This window comes from Malaclemys terrapin, chromosome 4, assembly GCF_027887155.1.
Source record: "Malaclemys terrapin pileata isolate rMalTer1 chromosome 4, rMalTer1.hap1, whole genome shotgun sequence".
Classification (NCBI taxonomy): domain Eukaryota; kingdom Metazoa; phylum Chordata; order Testudines; family Emydidae; genus Malaclemys; species Malaclemys terrapin.
Genome location: NC_071508.1, coordinates 92,732,405 through 92,753,974, shown reverse-complemented (window position 1 = coordinate 92,753,974; position 21,570 = coordinate 92,732,405). Strand labels below are relative to the sequence as shown.

General features: G+C 41.7%; 1 protein-coding gene across 1 annotated transcript in view; it reads right to left on the bottom strand.

Annotated features, from left to right (window-relative positions):
- INO80 (INO80 complex ATPase subunit) overlaps positions 1-16,857 on the bottom strand; it is a 119,431-nt gene extending 102,574 nt beyond the window's left edge. The window contains exon 1 of the mRNA XM_054028174.1: positions 16,604-16,857. The gene's annotated coding sequence lies outside the window, so the exon portion shown is untranslated. The remainder of the gene's footprint in view (positions 1-16,603) is intronic.
- Positions 16,858-21,570: the final 4,713 nt, after the last annotated feature.

The window sequence follows — 21,570 nt, the reverse complement described above, 5'->3', positions numbered from 1 at the left end:
TTACAACACTGTGAAATTTCAGATGTAAACATCTGAAAACGTGAAATTGATCAACTTTAAACCCTCTGGCCATGAAATTGATAAAAATGGATCGTGAATTTGGTAGGGTCCTACCTATGTGATAATGATGTTCAGTTGCAGATAAATATGTTCAGTTTGAGATTTTGTTTCTTGGGAAGCACCATAAATCAGCTGTTGAGGAGTTTTATAGTTTCTTTGCCAAGATCAATTGCCTTCTAACTAATTCTTCTGGTTTGTGTCATATGCGTAATAACAATTTCTCAAAAGGTATCTTTGAATGCCACAAAACTTGAAAGGAGAATTCCCCATTGTTATTTATATCAAAATATTGCTACATTTTTTCAATGACTGAAGTGAACAAATGTGTTTTATTTTTAGCTTGTGCTTTTAGTCAAGGGTCTGGGTCTTCAGGAACATCATCTGAAATGAGTACTGTACCCATTTTTGGCCTTGATTCTGCAAGGACTTAGTAAAGATTTGTAGATTTTAAGGCCAGAAAGGATTTCTGAGATTACATAGTCTGACCTCCTGCATAACACAGGCCATAAGACTTCCCTGACCTGAATTCTACTTTAAGTTCAATGGGTGTGGTTGAACTAGAGCATATCTTTTAGGAAAATATGCAGTCTTGATTTAAAACTTTCCAGAGATGGAGAATCCACCACAACCCTTGGTAAATTGTTCCCAGGGTTAATTACGACTATTAAAAAATTGCATCTGATTTCTAATCTGAATTTGTTTATCTTCAACTTCCAGACACTGACTCCTGTTACACCTTTGTCTGCTAAACTGAAGATCCCTCTAATATCAAATTTCTGTTCTCCAGGTAAGTAGTTATAAACTGATCAAATCATCCTTTAACCATCTCTGATAAACTAAATAGACTGAGCTCCTTAAATCTCTCACCATAAAAGAATGTTTTCTAATCCTTTAATCAATCTTGTGGCTCTTCTCTGAACCCTCTCCAATTTATCAACATCCTTCCTGAATTGGAGACACTAGAACTGGACACAGTAACCCAGTAGCAGTTCCACCAGTGTCAAATACAAAGGTAATATAACCTCCTTACTCTTTGATATTCACCATTTTCACATCCAAGGATCACATTCACACTGGGAGCGCAAGTTCAGCTGATTATCCACCAAGACCCCTAAGTCTTTTTCAGAGTCACTCCTTCCCAGGACAGAGCCCCATCCCTCAAGTATGGCCTACATATATAGAAATTAAGAATATGACCTTACATTTGGCCGTATAGAAAAATGTTTGCTTGAGGCCAGTTTATCAGCCGATCCAGATTGTTCTGTATCAGTGACCTGTTCTCTTCATTATTTATCACTCCCCCATCTTTTTGTCATCGTCAAGTTTAAGCAGTAATGATTTTATGTTTTATTCCAGATCGCTGATAAAAGTCTTAAATAGAGGAGGGCCAAGAAATGATCTCTATAGGACTTGGCTAGAAAGACACCCACTCAATGATTCACTATTTACAATTACATTTTGAAAAATAGACAATTTTTAAACTACTTAGTGTGTGCCATACTAATTTTATATAGTTCTAGTTTTGTAATCAAAATGTTGTGTGGTACCAAGTTAAATGACTTACAGAAGTCTAAATATATTCCATCAACACTATTACTTTTATCAACCTAAATTGTAATTTCATTATCTTGTCTCTCCCACCAATAGAAATAGGTCCAATAAAAGAGATTAACCTCACCCACCTTGTCTCTTGAAGATATCAAGTTAGTTTGACAAGGTCTATTTTCCATAAACCCATACTGACTGTTATTAACTAACCTCCTTTAATTCTTTATTAAATCTAGCCCTGTATCAGCAATTCCATTACTTTACCAAAGATCAATGACAGGCCTATAATTAACCAGATCATCCTGTTTACTCTTTCCAAATATTGGTACATTAGTTTTTTTTCCAATCCTCTGGAACTTCTCCAGTGTTCATATACTTATTAAATTAATTAATGGTCTAAACAGCACCTCAGCCAGCTCTTTTAAAACTCCTGGATGCAAGTTCCCCAGACCTGATGATTTTAAAACAGATTTTGAACAGTTATCGTTTAATATCCCCCTTGATTACCGTTGCAGTGGGGAGTATATCATCATCATCATCAGGATATGAATACATCATCCAACTTTTGCCCAAATATAGATAATAACTTTAAGCTCATGCATACTTTTAGCAGGATCAGAGCCTCAGAAACTAAATATTTTGAGGCTTTTTCAGCCTTTATGAAAATCAAACTTATTCCAGATGAGGAATCATGAACTTTGGAAAGTAGATTCTTTACTTTTTGGGTTTAACAGTCACCAGACATCAACTACATTTTTTCCCATAAGGACAGAATTGAAGGTTTTAGATTTTTTGCTAATCTGTAAATTGGGGAATTTCATCTAACCCAAATTTTAAACATAGCACTAAAGTCTCCTCCCATAAATGATTTGTGTGTGTGCTGGGAACAATTAGTAAATAAATCAGACAGAAAACAGATATATTTACAGGGGCATACATACACCAAATATTAAGATTCCCAGGCAGTGTGCCAGAAAGCAAGAGATAATATTCCTCTCTGGTCTTCAAAAAACTGTAGTAACCACAAAGGGAAGTTTTATGAACACAGTAACTTCCTTTTGATGGGTGTACTGTTGGATACATCAAATACTTGTCCCACCCAAACTTTTTTTTTTTTTCCAATTAATTGTATTTTGAAGTATTTAGATGCATTTCCTGAGTTAGGGTAATATCCACTTCCACACTTGAGACAGAAGAGAACTTTCTTATATTTTATTATGTGGTAAATGCCATTTATATTCCACTTACAGGATTTGCATGAAAACAAGTGGAAGGTTGCATTATACTTAATCTCTTTATGCAAGGCATTCTTATCTAAATAAGCTTTACATATAATGTTGGTTGCTAGAATACCCTTCTTAATTCAGTTATACTGGGTAATCAATATCTTGCCTCTGAATAACTAAATAAAACTTCTGAATTTAACACATGTTCTTAAACATACTAAAACTCTGCTGAGGACAAATTCATTAAACCATTTTTACAGTCATACTGTAGACAGAACAAAGGTCCAGTCATTGAATTTATCATGGAACTATTTTTTTTTTTTTAAACTTGCACAATACTCTCATAGTGGCTCTCAACTCATTGACAGTGATAAAATAATGTCCTAAAATCTCTGCCTCTTAGAAATATAGTTGGGTGTAAAAAGAAAGGAGAGTGAGGGGAAAGGGCTGAGATTTGCAAGTGCTACAAAATGTGCTTATTGTGTTTAATGTTAAACAAGTTAACAATGGCAAAATCTGAATGTCATTTTAATTGGTTATTACATATTAATAGGGTCAAATATGCCCGCTAGTGAAAGCGGTAAACTTCATTCATTCCTATATCACAATTTTAGTCAGATGTAAAGATCAGCAGTAGACCCATAAGAAAAGGATACCGAAAAAGCTGCCCTGAACAATCTATAAGAGAAGTATCTGAATGATACTTGATATTATGACCCAAGGACTTCTTGATGCCAACTGGCATAAGATTAACAGGAATCCCCTGGGTTTGGTATTTAGCCTGCTAAACCCAGGGGTTTGAGTTCAATTCTTGAGGGAGCCATTTAGGGATCTGGGGCAAAAATCTGTCTGGGGATTGGGCCTGCTTTGAGCAGGGGTTGGACTAGATGACCTCCTGAGGTCCCTTCCAACCCTGATAGTCTATGAATTCTGTAATGAGTATCATGTGATGTCTCTATTGAAAGATTGTGTCATTCAAGTCATCAAAATCATTGCAAAAATGCATGTATGGCTGTTGTATAAGCATTTACATATATAAATACTGAAAAGTATGTTCTTAAGATCTGTGTCTAGGGCTGGGCACAAGCAAATGTAAAAAGCAGATTCTCTTTCAAACAAAAAATGTTTATCTGTATGTCTGCTTACATATAAATTAAGTATTATATGGTTCACAATGGACCTCCACTCACAAATCTGAACTGAATGCCAATGAAGGATGGTGAAATCTTCAGAGAGAGGAAATTAACAGGAAGAGGTAAACAGCAGGTGTTACCCTGTTTAGGAGTAATACAATTAACTTTTGAAACTATATCTGGAGTACAGAGGAACCCCTACGTAGTCCATCAGTCTGAAAAGACAAGCTCTCAACAGGCTTGATTTTATGAGAAAGGGTCTCCACCAAATGGGTGGAAAACACTGGAGAGAATTTTGGGTGAGATAAGCTTCTTTACACAGGAGGATAACTTGTTAGTTAGGTTTAGGCTTTAGAATATGTGCTGTGATGTTGTTTTATATGTTACCATTTGTTCTCATCTCTCATACTGGTTTTTATTTGAATCTCCAACCTTTCTTAAATAAAGAAATAATCTTAAATTCTTTCCTTTTGCTTTATAATTGAAGTCAAGCACTGTGTGTATTACAGGAGTGGTGTTCTAAGGCAGTGGTCTCCAAACTTTTTTGATCGCACACCCCTATCAGTAAAAAATTTTTGAGCACGCATCCCCTGCTGTGCCGAAGCAAAAAAAAAAAGGCCGCCCGGACTGCCAAAGGTGAAAATAAAAGCACTCTTCCTGCCGTGCACCCCCAAGGATCCTCTTGCCAACCCCACTTTGGAGACCACAGCTCTAAGGTAAAACTGGTGAACTGAGATACACTGTTCCATTGGAAACAGAGGATCTGGGATTTCTGTGGGTATCCACTGATTGGGGCTGGCTACCACAGAGGCACACTTTGAAGAGTCGGGGAGTCAGGTGCATTTGTTGTCAACCTGCAAGGCAAAGACAGGTCTGATGCAGCCCAGAGGAGAGTGCTTGAGTGACTAACAGGGTGGTTGTGTTAGGAAACTAATACTTAGCGGGTACAGACAAGACTCCCCCAGTCTGGAGGCAGGTGGTAACAAGCTGACTCACAGCTCTGGGTATCCCAGGAAGCATCACAGATATACGCCCCCTTAATTAGTACAGTCTGTAGGCTACATGGAAATTAAAGACTTCTCTCAATTAGAAGTATTATAATGTTTCCTATTAACGGATCAAAGATAAACATAACACAGAAATAAGTAAAAATATTGAAATATCTCTTTTACCTAAATAATATTGCCATTTTAAGCATATATCTGCATTAATTTTCACAAAAAGGTGCCTTAACACTCTGAGTTACATATTTCTTAAGCCTGTTTAAAAAGCCCTGTAGAAGCTCTGAAATTTGCAAATTTGTGTTCCTTTAAAGATCTTTGGGGTTGCTGGATACAAAGTAATACATATCTAAAACCATCATCTCTGAATAGTTTCCTTGCTGTTCTCTGTCACTGCAAATATGGAGAAATCTCTATGCACATTACAGTTTTTGGCATTTGAGAAAATAAAATGTCTTTAAAATTATGTAGGTAGATAGTTGCAAGTTGGGAGTAGCAGTCATTTCTTGCACACTTGGCACCCGATGAGCCCTTATTTTTAGACTTAGTCCTTTTTGTCAACCTGGTAGTTTTTTTGAACCACCAAGAAATAATGCTTGTTTGATCAAGGTTCTCCACTCCTTCCAGGAGATTCAAGATATGAGTGCTTTTCCTTTTTTTTTAAATGTCTTCAGTCTCATCCACATCAGTACTTAGGTGACTGTTTTCAAGGAACCACAGACAACCATCTATTATTTTTGGGCTATTTCAGATGGCAATACAATTTGTTCCACTGCTGTTAGAGGATTCTGAAATCCATTTATTCCATCAGCTAGTTCAGGGGCCTCAAACTCAAATGACCACGAGGGCCACATGAGGACTAGTACATTGGCCCCAGGGCCGCATTTACTGACATCTCCCCCCCGCCATCCTTGGCCCCGCCCCCACTCCACCCCTTCCATGAGGCCCTGCCCCTGCCCCGCCTCTTCCCACCCCTTCCCTGCCCCCATTCCAACCCCTTCCCTGAAATCCCCACCCCAACTCTGTGGGGTGTGGCGGGGGCTCAGGGTACGGAGTTGGGGTGTGGGGTGCAGGAGGGGTGTGGGGTGCAGCAGGGGATCGGGGTGTGTGCTGGGTGCGGCAGGAGGTTCAGTTGCAGGAGAGGTTTGGGGGGTGGGCTCCGGCCCAACGTGCACTGGGGGCAGGGTAGGCTCCATGCCTGCCCTGCCCCCACACCACTCCGCTCCGGGAAGCCGACGGAATCTGGGGAAGGAGGGGCGCAGGGGTGTGTGTGGCTGTTGCTTCAGGCACCGCCCCCAGCAGCTCCCATTGACCGCGGTTCCCGGCCAATGGGAGCTGCTGGGGGCGGTGCCTGAAGCAACAGCCACACACACCCCTGCGCCCCTCCTTCCCCAGGTTCCATTCGCTTCCCGGAACGGCGTGGGGGCAGGGAGTCTGCCCTGCCCCTGGTGCACGTCGAGCCGGAGCAGCTCTAGGTAAACACTGGGGGAGGGCGGGGGGGCCACGAGGAGCTAGCGGGCCACAGAAAATAACCCCGCGGGCCGCATGCGGCCCCCGGGCCGCGTGTTTGAGACCCCTGAGCTAGTTGGTCTAATGAGGATTGGAGAGATATTTTGATTTCTGAAAACTTACCATCCGTTACTTACCAACACCTGTCAGGGATGGTCTAGATAATACTTAGACCTGCCTTGGGTGCAGGGAACTGGACTAGATGACCTCTTGAGGTCCCTCTTCCAGTTCTATGATTACTGTGGGAAAGTTCGGGTGATTTACCCTGGTGCCCTGATGGCTAGTTTTTGCAGAGTAAAAGGCTCCACCATCTTGACTTTCTTTCTGATTTGTTCCAACTCTTTAGTAAGTTTTAATATCAAATTTAGCAGGTTGTCTGTCTTAGTTCTAAAAAACTATTCCACAGTGGTTCAGGAAGTTATTTTTGTGATTTGCTTTGTTGGAGTGCCGAAGACTGGCATTTGAAATAAAGATAATAAAAAGATTCAACCATGAGCGCAGAGAGTGACTACTGGATTGTATCATATTAATGTTGATAAATGCAAAGTAATGCACACTGGAAAGCATAATCCCAACTATACTTATAAAATGATGGGGTCTAAATTAGCTGTTACCACTCAAGAAAGAGATCTTGGAGTCATTGTGGATAGTTCTCTGAAAATATCCACTCAATGTGCAGCGGCAGTTAAAAAAAGCGAACAGAATGCTGGGAATAATTAAGAAAAGGATAGAAAATAGGACAGAAAATATCATGTTGCCTCTATATAAATCCATGGTATGCCCACATCTTGAATACTGTGTGCAGATTTGGTCGCCCCATCTCAAAAAAGATATATTGGAATTGGAAAAGGTTCAGAAAAGGGCAACAAAAATGATTAGGGGTATGGAATGGCTTCCATATGAGGAGAGATTAATAAGACCGGGACTTTTCAGCTTGGAAAAGAGACAGTTAAGTGGAGATATGATTGAGATCTATAAAATCATGACTGGTGTAGAGAAAGTAAATAAGAAAGTGTTGTTTACTACTTCTCATAACACAAGAACTAGGGGTCACCAAATGAAATGAATAGGCAGCAGGTTTAAAACAAATAAAAGGAAGTATTTCTTCACACAATGCACAGTCAACCTGTGGAACTCCTTGCCAGAGGATGTTGTGAAGGACAAGACCATAACAGGGTTCAAAAAAGAACTAGATAAATTCATGGAGGATAGGTCCATCAATGGTGCCCCTAGCCTCTGTTTGCCAGAAGCTGGGAATGAGTAACAGGGGATGGATCACTTGATGATTACCTGTTCTGTTCATGCCCTCTGGGGCACCTGGCACTGGCCACTATTGGAAGACAGGATACTGGGCTAGATGAACCTTTGGTCTGACCCAGTAGGGCCGTTCTTATGTGACCCTCTAAATTATTAAAGGCAAACATGAAGTTATGCCATTGGGTTTAGAGTTCTAACCACCTTCAAACTGGGTAGGAGTAACCTTGATTAACCTTAATCAAGACACACTGAGAAATACTTGAGGTTTAAGCTAAATTTTTTAAAGTATCTTGCCCACAGACACTGCTTTTAGATCACTATTTAGTTGAACTATAATTTAGGTGTGGGGTTTTTGTTTGCTTTTTTAAAAATCTGCCTATTACAATGTCTATTCAGTCAACAAACAGCACTAGAGGAGAACTCTCCAAGGACATGTTTGGAAGCAACTAGTTATGTTTTATATTAAGGGCTTCCAAGGTTTTGGCATTTACTTCCACTAAACAACAGCAAACATCTTGCCTTCTAGAAGCACAGAGAAAGATCAGCTTTAAAACACTGGGTTTTCCAGCTTAAACAAATATTTGCTGGCTATTGCTGACCTTGATTTCAACATGCTTTTACAATAAAAGTCCATTTAAACCAGAAGCCCTATATATGACATGCACACAACTTAAAAATTATATTTCACTTCAAAAACAGAGAGAATTTTTATGTATGTCTGGTTGCAACAGTGGATCTTTTTCAAGATCCTTGCCTTACATTTTTTTGCATGCCTCAGAACCTCTACATCCTAGCTGAAGCCCAAAGGATTGCCGTTTTCTCCTCTTTTGCATTTAATACTGAGGCCAAACAGTGTGATAACCCACCAACCCACTGGTGAAAGGTTGACTAGACTTTCTTTGGAGACCATCAACACTATCCTCTAGTCAGCTGGAGAGAATTATTGAGTAGGGTGAATTCAAAATCATGATTTTTTTTTAAAAAGGAACAAAATATATTTTTATTTCAAACATTTTTATTATTTTTATTTTCTTCCCAATTTATAGTCTCTGATTGCTAAAGTGGATATTTTGTACTTTTTTTTTTTATTAGTTTTCCAATTCTCAGTATAATTTCAGTTTTTGCAGAAGGATTTTCTACTGAGAAGTTTTACACTTAAAATATACATCTGTGCTGAAAATGACAAGTCCAGGGCCTCACTAACATCCTTACTGTGAGAACACAAATGCAAACACAAAGCTGAAAGCAAATAGTTTGAGGTATATTTGCAACCTACATCACGTTCCAATATACTTCCACAAGTCAAGAAAGTTGAAATGTTCCATCAGCATTGGCGGTTTGAAGTCAATGGGACCTGTGCTCTTAGGTCACTTAAGTACTTTTAAATATCCATCCTTACATGCCTTAATATGGAGTCTTACCTTAGGTGTCCAATTTTGATAATTTTGGCCTGTGTTTAAAAAAGTTCACAATAACTTTGCTAATACACCTCTACCTCGATATAACGCTGTTCTCGGGAGCCAAAAAATCTTACCGCATTACAGGTGAAACCGCGTTATATCGAACTTGCTTTGATCCACCGGAGTGCGCAGCCCCACCCTTCCGGAGCACTGCTTTACCGCGTTAAATCCAAATTCATGTTATATCGGGGTAGAGGTGTATATTGAACCTCTGTTAACACTGAACCACTTTTGTTTTGAAGTGACAAAGACTTTATGCCACTAAAAGAAAAGTTGAATAAAAATACAATTGCACCCCTTATGCTGCAAACACTTATGTACATGTTAGTTTTGAGCACGAGTAGTCCACTGAAGTCAACAGTACTATTCATGCAAGTAAAATTACATATCTGCTTAAGAAGTTGCAGGATCAGGGCCTTCACTTTCAATATTTTCTTTTTTGCCTAATAGTTTCATAGAACTCAAATAGGATGCCCTACCAGCTGTGCCCTTTAAAAAACAAACCCCAAACGGCCTTACTGATTTAGTTCACTATCAATTTAAATCTAAAGTTGCAATACCACACATTTTCATGTTAGCTTTACAAAGCTTCAGTTTGTTTCAAATCAAATTTTTTAAAGTGATTAAAATTATTGTTTGAATCACTTCACCCTGCTAATGACAAAAAAGGAACTCCTCCGAGGCAGAATAGGCCATCTCTGATATGTTTGCACAACCCTGCTGGCCTGGGGGAAGGAAAAGAGAGAGGCAGACAGCAGAACTAAGTCCCTGTCTGCAGTAGTAAGTTGTATTACTTAAACTATAATGTACAGTGAAAATGGTACAATCCTCCACACTGGACAAAGTTATTCCCAGACAAGAAGTGAAATAAACTATACCAGTAGTAGGAAATGTTATTTACTCCTCATAACACACAAACTAGGGGTCACCAAATGAAATTAATAGGCAGCAGGTTTAAAACAAGTAAAAGGAAGTATTTCTTCACACAACACACAGTCAACATGTGGAACTTTTTGCCAGAAGATGTTGTGAAAGCCAAGACTATAACAGGGTTAAAAAAAACTAACTACGTTCATGGAGGATAGGTCCATCAATGGCTATTAGCCAGGATGGGCAGGAATGGTGTCCCTAGCCTCTGTTTGCCAGAAGCTGGGAATGAGCGACAGGGGGTGGATCTCTTGATGATTACCTCTTCTGTTCATTCCCTCTGGGGCACCTGGCATTGGCCACTGTCAGAAGACAGTATCCTGGGCTAGACGGACCTCTGGTCTGACCCAGTATGACCATTATTATGTTCAGTATAATGTATCTTTATACCAGTATAATTGTGTCCACATTGGGCTTTTCCCAGTATAACCTTTTTTTTTTAAAACCACAAGAGTCATACCCTAACTGAAATAGGCATGCCACTAGAACATTCATAGACAAAGCCTAAGAATGGAACCCAGAACAATGAGAACACAACCTATCAGGCCTCTAAAGTTCTTTCACACTTCCGTCACTATTTTCCCCCTCATTCAACCCTTCATGTTTTGCATTCTAACTAAGAGCCATTACAAGAGTTTATCCACAGCCAAAGAATCCCACACAAATTGTATTTCCCTCAGCCCTCTAAGAGATGCATTTCATTTTTCTTTTTCCAGGAAAATTCTCCATTGTGACATATAAAACATTATATCAGAATGGTGCAAGAAATATCATCAACAGCAACAATGTTCCCCAGGTAAGCATCCAATTTAAAAGCAAACATACACAAAGAGGCTAAAGGCCATGTCCACACTAGAAACTTTTGCTAGTAAAAATCATGCCGATTAAGGATGCAATTTCTTTTACTGTGTTTTTAAACCAGCAAAAGCCCTAATGCAGATTCAGTTATACCAGACTGCTTTAGCCAGCACAGCTTAATTTGCTTGGGTAACTAGTAAAAAAATATACCAGCAAAAGAGGGCTTTAAGTTATATTATGTTAAGTTATAAGTTATGTCTACAGTAGGAGGGTTTGCCAGTATACCCATTCAGGTAAACCCTCATATACACTGAGGGGAATTCCCTCACCGCACATGCAGAATTTTTTTTATGCGCAGAAAATACATTCTGCCCAAAATGTATTCTGTCTTTCGCCCACCAGAGGCCACAGTGGCACCAGAACAGCCAGCAGCTGGCTGCATTCATAACAGCACCCTGCCCACAGAGCCCAGGTTAGGAGGCACATGGTGGGGGAAGACAGAGTGGGGCACATGGGGCTGCTGGGAGGGTCACTGGGGTTCAGGACTAGTGGGGGGACAGACCAGGGCAGGGCTCAGGAGCCAGTGGAGTGACAGCATTAAACCAGAGGCTAAATGGAAGGGGGACTGCAGGGCCACACAGGGACCGGGGGGTGATGTGCCTGACTGAATGGGAGAGGCTAGCGGTCAGCCAGGGCCTGCATGGGGGAGGCTCACCAACTCCCTAACAATCCCCCCTCTCCCCCAAAAAAGACTGTTTGATAATTCTCCCACCACCCACCCCCAACTCCCTCCAGGTTCATTCCCAGGCTCCTTCCCTCTCCCTCAGCTCCTCCATTACCCCCGACACCCCATGCCTTTGCACTGCTTCTGAGGGGTGCAAGAAATATGTTTCTGCAGTGTAATTTATATGAATTACTCGAAGTTCTGTACTGATTTGTCTAGTAAGGAATCTATTTGTCAAAAAAAAATTCCTGAATCTTTTTCCGCCCTGTATTACAGACATACTCGCTGACAGGTATTTTGAAACAATTATCAAAATAACTGAAACTGGTGTGATTATATGTGTTATTTTGACAAAATTTACAGAATTTTAAAATACTGTGCACAGAATTTTTAATTTTTTGGCACAGAATTCCCCCCAGGAGTACCTCATAGCATACACTAGGCCTTAGTAAACCAAGGGTAGTCCCCATTTATTCTTTTTTTCTGGGGAAATATTTCCCAATATAACTTCAGAGTAACGAGCGAGTACATTTATTAGCAAAAGATTGCAGGCAGGCAAAGAAAATTTAATTTTATGAACCTATAAATTTCAGTCCCCATTAAGGTTGACCCTGAATAAATACAAATTACTTTGACTACCTTCATACATACACCTGGAAAAAAACAAACAAAAAAAACACAAAAAAACATATGCGCCCCTTTTCAATTTAGAATTTAAAAAAAGAGAGAGATCATTTCTTTGCCTTCTCTGATTGATGGCGCTAATATCTGAATTTATACTATTATCTTTCTATAGTACATTTCCTTTTGCTACATTACTTTTGTTACTTTTTTTCAAGAAGGTAATTAAGTTGGATGAAGATCAATTAAATTCTGTTAGCTATTTTGAATGTAGTATCTATTATACAGCTACAGATTGATATTAACTAATCAAACAGCCAGGTACACAACGGTTCATTATTATTGCATCCAAATATCCCAATCAGGGTAAGAAAAGGAATTATAAACATGTATGACAGTTTTACTGGAAATATATACACAAGTGGAGAAGAGAAAACCTTAATACGTATGTGTTATAGCCAATGTATAATAAACAGAATAGTCTGACACTACTTCCAGCAACACAGATGCCACCTTTAACAATGTAAACTACAGATTAGAAAAGTGACTTGGAGAAATCAAGCAATGTGATTGACTATATACCTGTTCAATTAGGGGCAAATCCAGCTCTAGAGGGGCAGGGGACTGGATTTCTGGAGCCCCTGCACAAAGGCTTAGACACATTCTGTGCCTCTTGAAGCACCTGTCTACAGGGGCGTCACATGCACTTGCTACACTGAGAATTAAGTAGCATGTTGAGGGTAATTCAGGACATCTGTTGCTGACCTGGTACACCAGCCTTTCCCCCGGCATAGCTGGGGTACAATTGGCATGGAGTTTTTTCAACCCCAGGTTGGAATATTGGCTGTGGAACATTAGAGGAGAGAAGATCTTTCTTCTGACAGTCCCTAAGGAGATTTCCAGCACACAGGCTTGTCAGGCTGTATGCTTGGTATAGAATTTATACATTATAACCAAGTGAGTAAGAACTTGTTCCCCCAATCACTAGACAATGTTAAAATACTGCCTTGCAAACATAAATGAGACACAGGGAACAGATTGGCAAAAAGTGAGTTAAAGAAAACCTTTCTATAAATCTTGAGAACAACCTCACATTGCAGTCCATTTCTTGTTTTTTCATTACATATCGATCCGAGAACATTTTTAGTTTCAAGATATTGTTAATGAATAAGGCTAAGATTTTGTCATGGTATTTTTAGTAAAAGTCAGAGACAGGTCACGGGCAATAATGAAAAATTTACAGAAGCCTGTGACCAGTCCCTGACTTTTACTAAAAATATCCATTATAAAATAAGGAGCCTGGGCAGCTGCGGGTGGGCTGGGAGCTCCAGGGTCCCCCTTCGCTGACGGCTCCAAACTCCAGGGGTTCCCCCTGCCGCCACAGAGCCCGGGGGGTTCCTCCTGCCTGAGCGGTGAGCTCCCTCCTGTCGTCCATGGAGCCGGGCCGCCCAGAGAACAACGGGGATCATCCCACCGCCTGTGGCGGCCAGGAGCGGCGGGTGTTCCCCCTGCCACCTGCGACGGCCTGGAGCTGCAGGAGGTCCACCTGCCAGCAGGGGACCCTGCAGCTCCCAGCCAGGGCTGGCTGAAGTCACGGAGGTCTTTGGAAGTCACGGAATCTGTGACTTCCATGACCGCTATGACTAAATCACAGCCTTATTTATGAAGAATACATTAGAACAGCGGTTCTAAAGTGCAGCACATGACCGCATGCAGGCATCAGGGACTTCATGTGTGGCCATCACTACTGGAAGAGAGAAACACTGAACAATTCCTTTTCAATAACCTTTTGAAATAAACAAAAGTTCATTGACATTTACAACTATTTTGCTACAAAAAGAAGTATGAGAATTTTGTTACAATTTTTTTAAATGTTTATAGTTAGTAAAAACCCATGTAACATTTGTGGTATTCATAGTACATATTATTCTTTACACTTGATTTATTATTTTATTTACAAGACACTTCCAAATAATCACGTGACTAAATTGTCATTAGTATAATATTTTAACTGCCAAAACTGCAGCCACAATGAATTTGCTGTGTCGCTATGTTTGTCCACAATAAAAATTCATTTGTGAACCACTACATTAGCACATAAAGAATTCATTACTGCATCAACTAAAGTAAAGAAAAAACATATTTAATGTTGGTGGATGTACAACCACACGACAGTAATGTTTAAACAGTATACCCATAAATAACAAGTTTTATTATAAAATAATACAGCATTATTCACATATCCATGTGCATGTAAGGGAAAAATGGCATAACTGATATGAAAATTTACTATATATGGGACCATATTAGTAAGAAAGTAAAAATTGGAGTATTATTGAGAAATATTATACAATCACATAGAGATTGTATGGTAATGTACTCTTGCAAGGAGGCAGAATTAAGTTTGATCACTGAGCCTTCATTCAACATTTTCTGACTTGTGCACTTACCTGCATAAGCAAAATATTTAACTTTATTTTATTTTAACTTAAAGTGTTACCTTTTAATCAACGAAGACTCTAATTATGCAATGAGCACCTCATAAGCCAATCTCTGTGCCCACCCAACACATAAGTGCAGGGACCCATCTACATGAAGATCATTGCAGGATTAGTATTTTAAGAACTACATCACATATTTAAATTATACAGAAAATTCATAGTAACCACTGCCCAGTACAGGACATTGTGGGAGCCAATGTAAAGCTGATTTTACAAACATCTCAGAATCCTTTAACTCTTAAGATATGGAATCTGGAATACTCAGATCTGATGATCTGACTAAATTTGGTGAAACTTGATTCAACTGCACAGTAAAATAAAATGCATATATACATTTCAATATGCACATCTTGCCAAACACCCCATACTCCTCCGAGACACAAGAACAAGTATCTAAGATCTAAAATAAAAGAGTACTGAAATTTGACATCTGAATGATAAATGAAAGATTACTTGATGACATGCAAAATGTACAAATATGATTCACATCTGTGATGCCATAAGGACAGTTACAGCTCCCCCTTGCTGCCCATGACGAAAGTAGCTACAGTGTGCGGGTGAATGAATTGAACATTGCACAGTTGGTGTTTGGTGGATTATATTTAGTCTGACAGTTGTGGCTCTGTCTCTATGGAGCTGTGTGTTTGGGATGGATTTATTTTGCACCCTATAGTCAAGAAGAGCAGTAGAGAAGTTTTCACCAACCATAAATATCAAATCATAAATACTTGTTTAGTGGAGATCATTAACCGAACACACAAGCTTAATCCCCTTCTGCATCTACTGTCCTAACAGTAAGATTTCAGGAAAAGTTATGAGTGACTAAACTCAGGATATAAATATTTATCCTGTCTTTATTTTAACTATACTGTTTTCTATCTGCATACACAACTGTATATATAGAAGCATCAGCTTGTGCAACAGCAAACGTCACTGTGCCACTTTGCTGGTAATGTGTGTTACAAGTATAGATAGGACTTGTCCTAGCTCTTTTAGCCATGCAACAGCAAGCACCATTGTGCAATCTTATTGCTTGAGCGTATAGGTACAGATATAAAACAGCCCCCCACCCTTGCTTTTGAGCAACATTATTGCATCTCGGTGCTACAAGTGCCATTAGGACAGATGGTCCTGATTATGACTTTCATGAGACAATACTGGAGATATGTACGAGGTACAGGCACTCAGGGTGACCAGACAGCAAGTGTGAAAAATCGGGACAAGGGGTGAGGGGTAATAGGAGCCTATATAAGAAAAAGACCTCAAAATCGGGACTGTCCCTATAAAATCGGGACATCTGGTCACCCTAGGTGTGCCACACACCCTGACTCCCTCTGCTAGGCAACAGCAAGTATCAGTATTATTGCACGTGTGCTCCAGATACTAGCACGACCCACAGAGCCGGCTGTCTCCCCCCCGAGTGACACGGTTACGAGTGTGCATGACAGGTGTGACTACACCTCGCACCGGGCTGCGGCGTCGTGCAGCGCCAGGCACGTGGGCCTTACAGGTACAGCTGGGACACATCGCCCCGGCTAGCTCCACAGCCCAGACCAGCGCACACGCCCCTCCCCTCGCTCGGGGGCAGCTCCTCCGGGGCCCGGGGGGGACTCTCCAGAGTCAACCGTGCCCGGGGGCCCCTCCCCCCACGCTGATATTGGGGTGTGTCCCCGGGGAGGGAGGGAAGAGACCTGCCCCTTTAAGAAGAGACCCGGCTGCTGCGGCCACTACTTAGCGGGGGGGGGGAGAAGCTGCGGCCTGGCCGGGCCTTGCCGCCGCCTGTAGGCCCTCTCCGCCCCGGCCGAGCGTGCCCTTGCCCGGCCGCCGCTGTAGCTCACCTGGGTGGCGGGCCCGGCTGCGGCGCGGGAGCGGCGGGGGGCTGGGGGTGTCTCCTGGGCTGGCTCTCCCGCTCTCTCCACCCGGCCTCTCGCCCTGCGCTGCCTGGGCTGGCTCAGCCTGTCTCCTGCCGCGAGGCCCTCTCGGCTCCTGCCTCGCCAAGATGGCGGCCGCGCTGCTACTGAGGAGGAGGAGGCGGCGGCTGCGGGCGCTGGGACGGCGGCGGCGGCCACTTTCGCTCACTGAGAGGAGAGGAGCAGGGACACGGGGAGCCATGGCGGGGGGGAGGAGAGACGCCATGGCCAGGCCTAAACAATCGAGCCCCGCACGCCCACCCGTTACCCCGAACCCCACCCCACAACCGCCGCCCCGCGCGTATGGCCGCGATTGCCGCACAGCCCCCGCGTCCACACCCCGGGGCCGCCCCCCCAACATTTGTCGCGCGGGGCCCACGCTCATCGATGCGCTCCTATGGCCGATTGGTAGAGCCTGGCAATGACGAAAATTGCCGAAGGGATTCGGCCAAGGTGGCCAGGGTGAGACAGCAAATCTCGCGTGAGGGAGGAGAAAACCCTCGCGATGGTTAGGATCAGGAGGGGGCGGAGTCTGAGAGTCGGGTGGGAGTGTGCTTGTGGCTGGCCAGGTTGGGTGGCTGCGCGTGTAGCGGGTGAGGGACCTAGAGGGGAAGCCCCGCTACCAGGTCGCCGCAGGACCTAGGAGCCAGGCCTCTGTGAGACATCTACGTCTGCCAAGGGTGCCCCAAGGCACAGGCAGCAGCCACCTGCTAGCACCTCCCACTATGACAGGGCCACGAGCAAGTGGCCAAGGGGCAGTTGCAGTAGCCCATCTGTTTCACCCTCACATCTGGCGGGTAGTAATGATTAGCAGGATTAAGGGACTGCTGATTCCCCCCCCCCCCCCGCCCTGCAACTGCACCTTCCTCCATCCTCATCTCTTCCTGGGGGTGGCACAGAGTGGGGCCCTTCTGCATGCAAGAGATACGCACATCCTTACCTAGGCACAGGATTTCCCTGATGAATAAGACCACAATGGGCAGGACTGAGAGTTGCAAGATGTACACCAGTGTGCCAGGGCAAGTTGCTAACCTGACAGCTGTGGAGAATTAGTAGTAGTAGAGACTATATTTTGAAAGCACTCAAAAGCCTGATCTGGTGCCCCATTGTGCTGGGTAATATATAAATACAGTAAAGAGACAATCTGTGCCATGAAGAATGATTTCTCCATGTTTTCTCACCAGTGTCAATTCAGAGGGATCACCACCAAGTTGAGAAGCAGCTCAGTCTTCAGGCCCATTCAATCCTTGACCTCTGCTCCTGAAGCAACCAGCACACATGCTAATGGGGGTGTATTGCAGTGTAGACATTTAGCTATGGAGACCTGGACTGAGACCAATCGCTGATCATGCATAAACTATCAAAACCCATCAAGTAGTTTAATTCACAACTATCAGAACTGGATATGAACTGTAGACTAGAAGTTCAAGATTGTATATCTTGTTACTAATCACTTGAGTCATCCAGTCTCCTAGAAATGTATTGTGATACATTTTGAGATACATAGCTAGGAGCTTGGTGTCAGCCTTTTTTACACTTGGTTTTGTTTTTAAACCTCCCCAGTAGAACTGTACTTTAAAACAGTCCCCAAATATCTATAAGGACCAATACTGTCACATGATTATGCCACAATTTTATCCTCTGGGGAAAAATTGCAAGCGTTTACAACCCTGCTTTGATTAATTCACTTTCTGTTATGGCTTTGGCTTGGTATGAATGGTTACCAGTGATTAGCTAGTTCTAGGAAGTCATGTGGACTCTGGACAGTTTCTATTTTGTTATTTACTCTGACACATCTCATCCCAAATCTCTCACTTTTTATCAATCCCCTCAACCTCTCATTTTCACCTTTGATCTTGTTACTTCTGTATCAATCCACTGAATCTGCCTACTCCCAATTACACATAATTAATTATTCATCCTTTCCAAATCCACTTCCGTATTCCTCAGCCCACTCTCAGTAGGGAATGGAGGAGATATTTAGGCTTTTTTACACAAGACAGTTTTACCAGTTATACCAATATAGTTGTACAGGTACTGGTATAACCCCCACCCTGTGGACACACTTATTCTGATATGAGGGTTTCTTTCCCACTTCAGCATGTTGCATGGGAAAGGGTTTAAACTAAAATGAAAAGCTCCTTTTGTACCAGAATAAGTGTCTACACAACTATCCCAGTATAACTAGTAAAACTTTCTGTGTATATGAGGTCAGAGGGGTGTCATAGAATCATAGAATATCAGGGTTGGAAGGGACCTCAGGAGGTCATCTAGTCCAACCCCCTGCTCAAGGCAGGACCAATTCCCAACTAAATCATCCTAGCCAGGGCTTTGTCAAGCCTGACCTTAAAAACCTCCAAGGGTTTGTCAGCACCAGAAGCCATGCACTGAGATGAAGGAATGCTGGCCAGAGTCCTTTATCATGCTCTAGAAGGGACAAGGGTGTTGCTCTTCACCTCCCTTAGTTGGGAGGGAGATTCTTCCTTCAGCATTCTTTGTTCTCTTGCTACAATGGAGGGAGGACATCTCAAGAGATCATATCTTCCCCTGCCCAAGTATGGGAAAGGGTTGTAAATTCTTATCCCTGGTATGCAGCAGGCAGCACTCAGAGGGTTTTTCCCTAGCCTTAGTTTGCCTGTGTGGCTGATGAAGGTGTGAGGCAAGATGGATAGTAGGAAGAGCCAGGTGACAAGTTGGGGGAGCAGCAGTGGGACTTAAGCAGGGATCCTAGTTTTCTGTGATAAAACCCCCAAAATTCTCTGATAAAAAAAACCATACAAATCTGCATTTTTCTACAATTAAAATGAAATGCTGAACTTTAGTTTCTCTAGTCACAATATACATAGGTATCAATTTAACACAATGTTTTATTAATATATTTCCAATTTTTAAGCTAGTTCAAAACCTACCAGTGCCAATGATCATAATAAAATACAATTAATAGAATGATCCAGTCACAGTGCATTGTTTCTTTACTGTTGTCAATGGCCATGCTGTTTGTGTTTTGTTTTCATTTCTTTTAATTCAGTTTATGTTTAACGCTTTCCGTGTGTTCTACAAGTGTCGCCTTCAAATATCAATTACAGCCTTGCTGCATACAGTAGAGAATAGCATATTACTATCAATGTGAAATTTGTCCTTGCCAAACTCAGTGACACAATGTTTAGGGTGATCTTTAAAGTTTTCGGCATCTTTCCATAACTTTCATTATGTCTGGAGGCTGAAGTGAAATTTGAGATGCATTAAAACACAAACTCCTACACACCATTGAGTAACCTCTATACACCAGAAGCACTTTATTGGAGTATGTTTAGCTATGTACATTTAAAGCGCATTCAAAAATCAACCACAAAGGGGGAAGGTTGTGTGCATTGCGTAAGTGACACCAGTACTTTCAGTAAAATTCCGTTAATAGCTAATATGTTTTTATTTGCAAAAAGAACAGGAGTACTTGTGGCACCTTAGAGACTAACAGATTTATTAGAGCATAAGCTTTCGTGGACTACAGCTCACTTCTTCGGATGCATAAGTAGGCTGTAGTCCATGAAAGCTTATGCACTAATAAATCTGTTAGTCTCTAAGGTGCCACAAGTACTCCTGTTCTTTTTGCGGATACAGACTAACATGGCTGCTACTCTGAAACCTGTTTTTATTTGTTCACAAAATGTAAAAACTAAAGATTCTCTGTAAAAATGCAAATCCTGCATTTTTCTGGGGCAAATGGATTTCTAGAATCCCTGGACAAGACACTGCAGTTGAGCTCTTTTGTTACTGCTACTCAGAAGCAGGGATGGTCTCTGCACCACAGCAAGCACACATTGTAGTGCCTTTTCAGAAGAAAGCAGGCCAGCTGTACTACTACCTTGTTGTGGGCCTACTTCCAACTAATCATATCTGCAATACATATTCCCTGTACTCCTTTTCCATCCATTCTACACCTCCTTCAGTCCTTCCTTACTGTATGCCAAAATGAAGGATCAGGTCTCACAAGTGGGCCACTCAACTGCTTCAGGAAAGATTGGTTGCTTCAGGAATTGTCACCATCAGAGCCAAAGGATGTCCTGAAGAGACTAGTAAACAATTCCAGGATTTTGAGCAGGAAGAATGCAGGCTATCTAAAATGTGTACAGACCACATTCAAAATATTCTGTACACAAGAGTGATCAACAGCTGCAGTAGTCACATTATTTTAGGATTTTCTAATTAATTCATGGTTGCCATGATCTCAAATAAGTCCACAGAGGGTTCACAAACTGCATTCTACATTTTTATACTAGGCTTGTTGCCATGATACTGAACTCCTTACAGGTTTTTGATGTATTTATTTTTAAAAAGTATCTTATACTAAGTATTAAGCAGACCAAATAAACATGAATTGAATGTAACTTAAGAAACAATTTTATTTGTGACTTTGTTATAGAGTGCATCTATCAGTTTCTATAACATGGTTCTTTTACCTTTAATATATGGCCCTACTACTTAGAAAGGCCCAAGCCAAGGATTTGTGCTAACCTTCAACAAAAATACTTTGCTATTTAAATTTATCTTCTTAAAAATCGCAGGTGGTGAGGGCTGCAGCCAAGTGATATTATAAACCACTGAGGCACTTGTAAATGCCTCAAGAGCTGTGTCTCAAGAATGGTATATCTCCCGCAGAGTTCCATAGCTAACTCCCTATCTAGTTTTGGGGAAGCCTCTTGGCCTCTCTGCGCTTTAGCTTCCCTGTTATTAAAATAGGGATAATATTTACCACTCTCCTGGGTTGTTGTGGAGGTTAATGAATGCTGATGCTTGTAGAATGCTTGTAGATGCAGTGCTAAGTGCCAGCCTGCCCAGAGTTCAATCCAATGAGGTGTGCATGCATATAAAAGTCCACACACTGCAACAAGGGGAGG